Source organism: Somniosus microcephalus, chromosome 1 (assembly GCF_052327205.1).
Source record: "Somniosus microcephalus isolate GS21.2 chromosome 1, FLI_Smic_1.0, whole genome shotgun sequence".
Taxonomy (NCBI): domain Eukaryota; kingdom Metazoa; phylum Chordata; class Chondrichthyes; order Squaliformes; family Somniosidae; genus Somniosus; species Somniosus microcephalus.
The window spans coordinates 224,617,513-224,624,360 of record NC_140987.1 but is presented as its reverse complement, the minus strand read 5'-3'; the positions used below and the strand labels follow the sequence as shown (position 1 = coordinate 224,624,360).

The 6,848-nt window shown below is 48.1% G+C and overlaps 1 protein-coding gene across 2 annotated transcripts in view; it reads left to right on the top strand.

Annotated features, from left to right (window-relative positions):
* Positions 1 to 5,833: 5,833 nt before the first annotated feature.
* uba6 (ubiquitin like modifier activating enzyme 6) overlaps positions 5,834 to 6,848 on the top strand; it is a 172,896-nt gene continuing 171,881 nt past the window's right edge. Inside the window, exon 1 of one of the 2 annotated variants that reach the window (XM_085990848.1) lies at positions 5,834 to 5,970. The gene's annotated coding sequence lies outside the window, so the exon portion shown is untranslated. Of the gene's footprint in view, positions 6,059 to 6,848 lie in introns of both variants that reach the window. The other variant, XM_085990841.1, reaches the window with a different exon arrangement.

The following is a 6,848-nucleotide window of genomic DNA, read 5'->3' as shown; positions in this document are numbered from 1 at the left end:
ATGGTTCGTAAAACTGTGATAGTTTTTTCCGTGGTGGTTGAGGACATTTTTATTACCTCTGGCCACTTTGAATGTGCATCCGCCGCAATTAAAAACATCGAGTCCATGAAGGGAGCAGCAAAATCAATGTGCACCCTTTGCCATGAAAATGGAGACAAGAGGTTGATGATCGGTTAGTAGAGTAAATTTTTGACCGTGCAGGTAGTGATTGAACTTCTTCACCCCCCCACACAAGGCTGAGGGCCTGTCAATCTGAGCGTAGTTACGCTCGGCAGAAGTTAACGAGCGTGACGCAAAAGCTATCGGCCTCTCTAAACCATCAAGGAATTTATGTGACAGTACCGCCCCAATGCCGTAGGGAGACGCATCACACGCCAGTCTGATCGGCAGTGCTGGGTTGTAGTGAGCCAATACTTCCCTTGAAGTGATTAAGTCCTTACTCTTCTGAAAAGCACGCTTACAATCATCGCTCCATTTCCATGTTACCCCCGTTCATAGCAGGGCGTTCAGTGGGTGCAAAATTGTCGACAAATTCGGCAAAAACTTATGATAGTAATTCACCAATCCGAGGAATGACCTCAGTTGCGACACATTTTCAGGTGCTGGGGCCTTAACAACCGCTTCAATTTTGTCAGGGGACTTATGTAACCCCTCTTCATCAATCACGTGGCCACAATACGATATCTGTTTCTTAAAAAATTCGCACTTGGGGCAGTTGGCTCGCAGCCCATGTTCCCGTAGTCTAGTGAGCACCTGTTCTAGGTTGTTAAGGTGTTCACTGTCATCTTCACCTGTCACAAGGATGTCGTCCAAGTAACACTGAGTCCCCGGAATCCCTTGCAGGACTTGTTCCATCGCTCTTTGCCATATCGCCGGAGCCGATGCTACTCCGAATACCAATCGATGATACTGGTAAAGACCTTTGTGAGTGTTTATCGTGAGATACTTCCTAGAGGACTCTTCAACCTCCATCTGCAAATATGCTTGTGCTAGGTCAATTTTTGTAAAATGCTTCCCTCCAGTGAGGCGAAGATGTCTTCTATCCTTGGAAGAGGATATTGTATTGTGTGAAGGACTGGGTTCACCGTCACCTTGAAATCCCCACAGATGCGAATCTTCCTCGACTCCCTGGACTTATTGCTTAACGTTTTCTTCATGACAGGAACGATGGGTGTCGCCCACTCGCTCCAGTCGACCTTAGACAACACGCCCGCCTTCTCCAGATTCTCCAGCTCTACCTCGACGGCTGGGCGAATTGCATATGGTACCGGTCTTGCTTTGAAAAACTTGGGAACTGCATTCTCTTCTATTTTTATCGAGGCGGTTACGCCTTTAAGCGTGCCCAGTTCTTGTTGAAATACCTCTTTGGCGTTAGCTAAGATTGTTGACAATCGTCCAGGAATGACGTCTTCATCTTTTTTTCCGTCCACCGTCATTGCATGAATGGAGTGCCAATCCAAGTTTATCTTCCTGATCCATTCCCATCCCAATAACGGTGGTCCACCATTTGGCAGTATGTAGAGATACAATTTCCGTATTTTCTTGCCGTTGTATTCGACAGGCACCCTTATTTTTCCTCTGGGGTATACTTTATGCCCCGTATACGTCGTCAAGACGATGGATGTCTCTCTCAAGGGTATGTGTGAAAATAGCCGCTCGTAGTCTCGTCGATTCATGACGGTTAGCGCTGATCCTGTATCCAATTCCATTTTAACTTGGGACCCTGCTATCGTGAGGGTGACACAAATGGTTCGGTGATCCTCTTTTGCGATTACATTGTGAAGTTTGAGGCAGCTTAGTCTCCTGTTCCCGGATTCACTATCGCTCATCTGGTCTTCGGAACTACTGTCCGTCATCTTTTGTACTTTCTTGTACGGTTCCTTAGTAGCCTTTTTGTTGTCGCTGGTCTTCTTCCCAGACCTGCAAACTCATGCAATGTGTCCCATCTTCCCGCATTGCCTGCATATTTTGTCTTTGGACCAGCAGTCCTTCTGGTCATGGTTAGTTCTGCCGCAGCGATAACATTTTGCAAATCCCCGTGTCATTTCGTGGGTGCCGTATTCCTGTGGTTTTTGTTGAATTTCTGCAGCTCCCCTGGCTGCTGCTTCATACGATACTGCCACGCTGAAAGCCTTATCTAGCGTCAGCTCTTTCTGTGAGAGTAACTTCTTCTGTGTTCCTTCACTCAGGAGTCCACAGACAAATTTGTCCCGTAGGGTATCTGCCAGTCCTGCTCCGAACTGGCTGTGCTTTGATAGCTTGCGTAGTTCCGTAAGATACTCAGCATTGCTCTCATCTTTGTGCTGAGTTCTCCTGTGGAATTTAAATCTTTCTGCTATCAACAGCAGTGCAGGGTTTAGGTGTTCCTGTAGGACAGCAACAATTTCGTTAAAACTCTTCGCCTTCGGTTTGGCTGGAGTAATCAGGTCCCGCAATAGGCCGTACGTTCTAGCGCCCATTAAGTTTAGCAATATCGATGCCTTTTTCTCCTCCGCTATTTCGTTTGCCTCGAAATATACCTCGACTCTTTCCACATACGTGGTCCAGTCCTCTATTGTATTATCAAAAGTAGTGATACAGCCAGTCTTCAGCATCTTGCAAATCTAAAATGGCACCTCCCGCGCTTTGCCTTCTTCCCCGCTGTTGTTAGCGCTGCTTTCCACGGTTTCTTGCGCGTTTAATATTTTTTTCTTTATTATTTTCCCATCGTGGAGCGGACCCTCTGGGACACTTCCCTCCCTCTTCTTAGGTCCGAACGCTGCCCGGCTTCGAAGCACCGGCCGCGCCCTGTGTGCTCCACCCTCTCTCTCTCTCTTTGCTTCCCGACTCGCTGCCCGGCCCTGTTGAAAAGCCACCCGATCGAGCTCTAGCCCGCCGCAGCCCAGGAAGGATCAGTGCACTACCTGCCACCAGCCCGATTAGCTGGGAAACCACAGACCGGGGAACCAAGCCTGGCTCTTGACAGTCTCTCCTGCAAGTTTTCATTCCGACGATATGGAGGGCGGTTGCCCACGGTCGACGCCCGTTTCTCGAGTTTCTTTGGATTTTATTATTTTTTTTCTTTCTTCTGGCTTCGACCTTCAATAACGTCATCTGAGGTGCTGCTGAGTTGCAGGTAAGTTCGTCCCATCCTCGTCGCCAGTATTACGTCCGTGAATGATTGAGACACGGACAGCAGGAGTGGAACAAAATAAGTCTTTACTGGTGGAAGTCAATAGTGAAACTAAAAACACAGAGGCTCACTAGCGCCTTTTATACAGGGGTGGTCACTGCCGGTATTGCAGTCTGAGACCAGTTATTCTCTTAAAGGTGCATACACAACAAGCAGGACATAGACAAACTGGTGAAATGGGTAGAGACATAGCAGATGAAATTTAACGCAGAGAAGTGTGAAGCGATACATTTTGGTAGGAAGAATGAGGAGAGGGAACATAAAGTACATTATACAATTTTAAAGGGGGTACAGGATCAGAGACCTGGGATGTATGTACACAAATCTTTGAAGGTGGCAGGGCAGTTGAGAAGGCTGTTAAAAAAGCATATGGGATCCTTGGCTTTATTAATAGAGGCATAGAGTACAAAAGCAAGGAAGGTATGCTAAACCTTTATAAAACACTGGTTAGGCCTCAGCTGGAGTATTGTGTTCAATCAGGGCACCAAACTTTAGGAAGGATGTCAAGACCTTAGAGAGGGTTCAGAGGAGATTTACGAGAATGGTACCAGGGATGAGAGATTTCAGTTATGTGGAAAGACTGGAGAAGCTGGGGTTGTTCTCCTTAGAACAGAGAAGGTTAAGAGATTTGATAGAGGTGTTCAAAATCATAAATGGTTTTGATAGAGTAAATAAGGAGAAACTGTATTGAGTCGATAACCAAAGGACACAGATTTAGTGTGATTGGCAAAAGAACCAGAGGCGACATGAGGAAATTTTTTTTTATGTAGCGAGTTGTTGTGATCTGGAGTTCACTGCCTGAAAGGGTGGTGGCAGCAGATTCAACAGTAATTTTCAAAAGGGAATTGGATAAATACTTGAACAGAAAAAAATTGCAGGGTTATGGGGATAGAACAGGGGAGTGGGACTAATTGGATAGCACTTTCAAAGAGCCGGCACAGGCACGAAGGGCCAAATGGCCTCCTTCTGTGCTGTATTATTTTATGATTCTTTCATAAGGTAGTTGATAAAGTACCACATAACAGGCTTATTTGGAAAATAGAAGCAGATGGCATTAAAGAGACAGTGGTAACTTGGGTACAGAATTAGCTAAGGGATGGGAGGCAGAGAGAAGTGGTGAATGGATATTTTTCTGACTGGAGGGAAGTATGCAGTGGGGTCCCTCAGGAGTTGCTATTAGGACCATTGCTTTTCTTATATATAAATGACCTGGACTTAGGTATAGAGAGTACAATTTCAAAGTTTGCGGATGATACAAAACCTGGCAACGTGGTAAATAGTGAGCAGGATAGCAGACTTCAGGAGGACATAGACAGACTGGTGAAAGGGGCAGACACATGGCAGATGCAATTTAATACAGATAAGTGTGAAGTGATGCACTTTGGGCGGTCAGCATGGAGAGGCAGTATAATCTAAATGGTGCTATTTTGAGGGAGGTACAAGAACAGAGGGAGCTGGTGGTGCATATTCACAAATCCGTGAAGGTAGCAGGGCAAGTTGATAAGGCAGTTAGGAAAGTGTATGGGGTACTTGGCTTTGTAAGTAGGGGCATTGAATACAAAAACAAGAAAGTTATGCTAAACCTTTACAAATCACTGGTTAGGCCTCAGCTGGAGTATCATGTACAATTCTGAGCACCACACTTTAAGAAGGATGTCAAAGCCCTGGAGAGGGTACAGAAGAGGTTTGCCAGGATGATATCAGGGATGAGGAACTTTAGTTGTGTGGAGAGATTGGAGAAGCTGGGATTGTTCTCCTTGGAGCAGAGGTTAAGAGACCTAATTCAAAATCATGAGGGGTTTAGATTGATCAAGTAGGGAGAAACTGTTTCCTCTGGCAAGTGGGCTGTTAACCAGAGGTCATAGATTTAAACTAATTGGCAAAAGAACTAGAGGTGAAATGAGGAGAAATATTTTCACACAGAGGATTGTTAAGATCTGGAACACACTATCTAAAAGGGTGGTGGAATCAGATTCAATAGGAACTTTCAAAAGGCAACTGGACATGTATGTGAAGAGAACTAATTTGCAGGGTTACGGGGAAAAAGCTGGGGTGTGCAACTAAATTGGACGGCTCTTTCAAAGAGCTGGCACAGACACGTCTGCAGGAATGGCTGCCTTCTGTTGTAAGATTCTATGATGGTAGCTGGTTAGTTGCTAGTCTCTCTGCTCTGTGCAGTGGAGGTCACATCACTGACTGTTAATTCTGCAGAGTAATCTGTCGGTGCACTGACTGCTGGAAGCCGGTTAGTTGCTAGTCTCTCTGCACTGTGCAGTGGAGGTCACATCACTGACTGTTAATTCTGCAGAGTAACCTATCGGTGCACTGACTGCTGGAAGCCGGTTAGTTGCTAGTCTCTCTGCTCTGTGCAGTGGAGGTCACATCACTGACTGTTAATTCTGCAGAGTAACCTGTCGGTGCACTGACTGCTGGTAGCTGGTTAGTTGCTAGTCTCTCTCTCTTTCTCTCTCTCTGCTGTGCTCAATGCAGTTGGAGGTCACATCACTGCCTGTTAATTCTGCAGAGTAACCTGTCAGTGCACTGACTGCTGATAGCTGGCTAGTTGCTAGTCTCTCTGGACTGACTGTCTTCAGTACTGCCTGCAGCGTGCTCTCTCTCTCTGGCTGCTGTTGCCATGTGTTGCTGGTGGCCCGGAAGTGTTTTGCGGCTGCAGTGGGTGAGGTGAAAGGTCACTCATTCACTCGCCGACAGAGAGCCGGAGCCGGGCCGCAGCGCCGGGATTGTGGCCAACACCGCCGGGGAGACTCGCTCACCGTCTGCTCGCTCGCAGGGCCCGAGTGAGTGCCACAGCCTGACAGTGCCGGGGGCGTGTTCGGTGTGAGTGCCGGGAGCGTCTGTGTGCGGAGATAGGCCCGGAGCAGGAGGGTGAGTAAGCAAAGGGGGCCCGAGAGAGGAGAGGCTCAATCACCCCATACTCACATCACCGCAATCCCTCACACCCATCACCTCAACCCCTCACTCCCATCACCTCAACCCCTCACTCACATCACCTCAAACCTCCTCACTCACCTCACCTCAATCCCTCACTCCCACCACCTCAATCCCTCACTCCCACCACCTCAATCCCTCACTCACAGCACCTCAACCCCTCCCATCACCGCAATCCCTCACTCCCATCACCTCAAACCCCCTCACTCCCATCACCTCAATCCCTCACTCCCATCACCTCAATCCCTCACTCCCATCACCTCAAACCCCCTCACTCACATCACCTCAATCCCCCCTCACTCACTCACCACCTCAATCCCCCCTCACTCACATCACCTCAATCCCCCCTCACTCACATCACCTCAATCCCCCCTCACTCACATCACTTCAATCCCTCACTTACATCACCGCAATCCCTCACTCCCATCACCCCAATCCCTCACTCCCATCCCCACTCCCCCCTCATTCCCATCACCTCAATCCCTCACTCCCATCCCCTCAATCCCCCCTCACTCCCATCCCCTCAATCCCCCCTCACTCACATCACCTCAAACCCTCACTCACTCACCACCTCAATCCCCCCTCACTCACCACCTCAATCAGCCCTCACATCACCTCAAACCCTCACTCCCATCACCTCAATCCCCCCTCACTCCCATCACCTCAATCCCCCCTCACTCATCACCTCAATCCCACCTCAATCCCGCCTCACTCCCACCACCTCAAT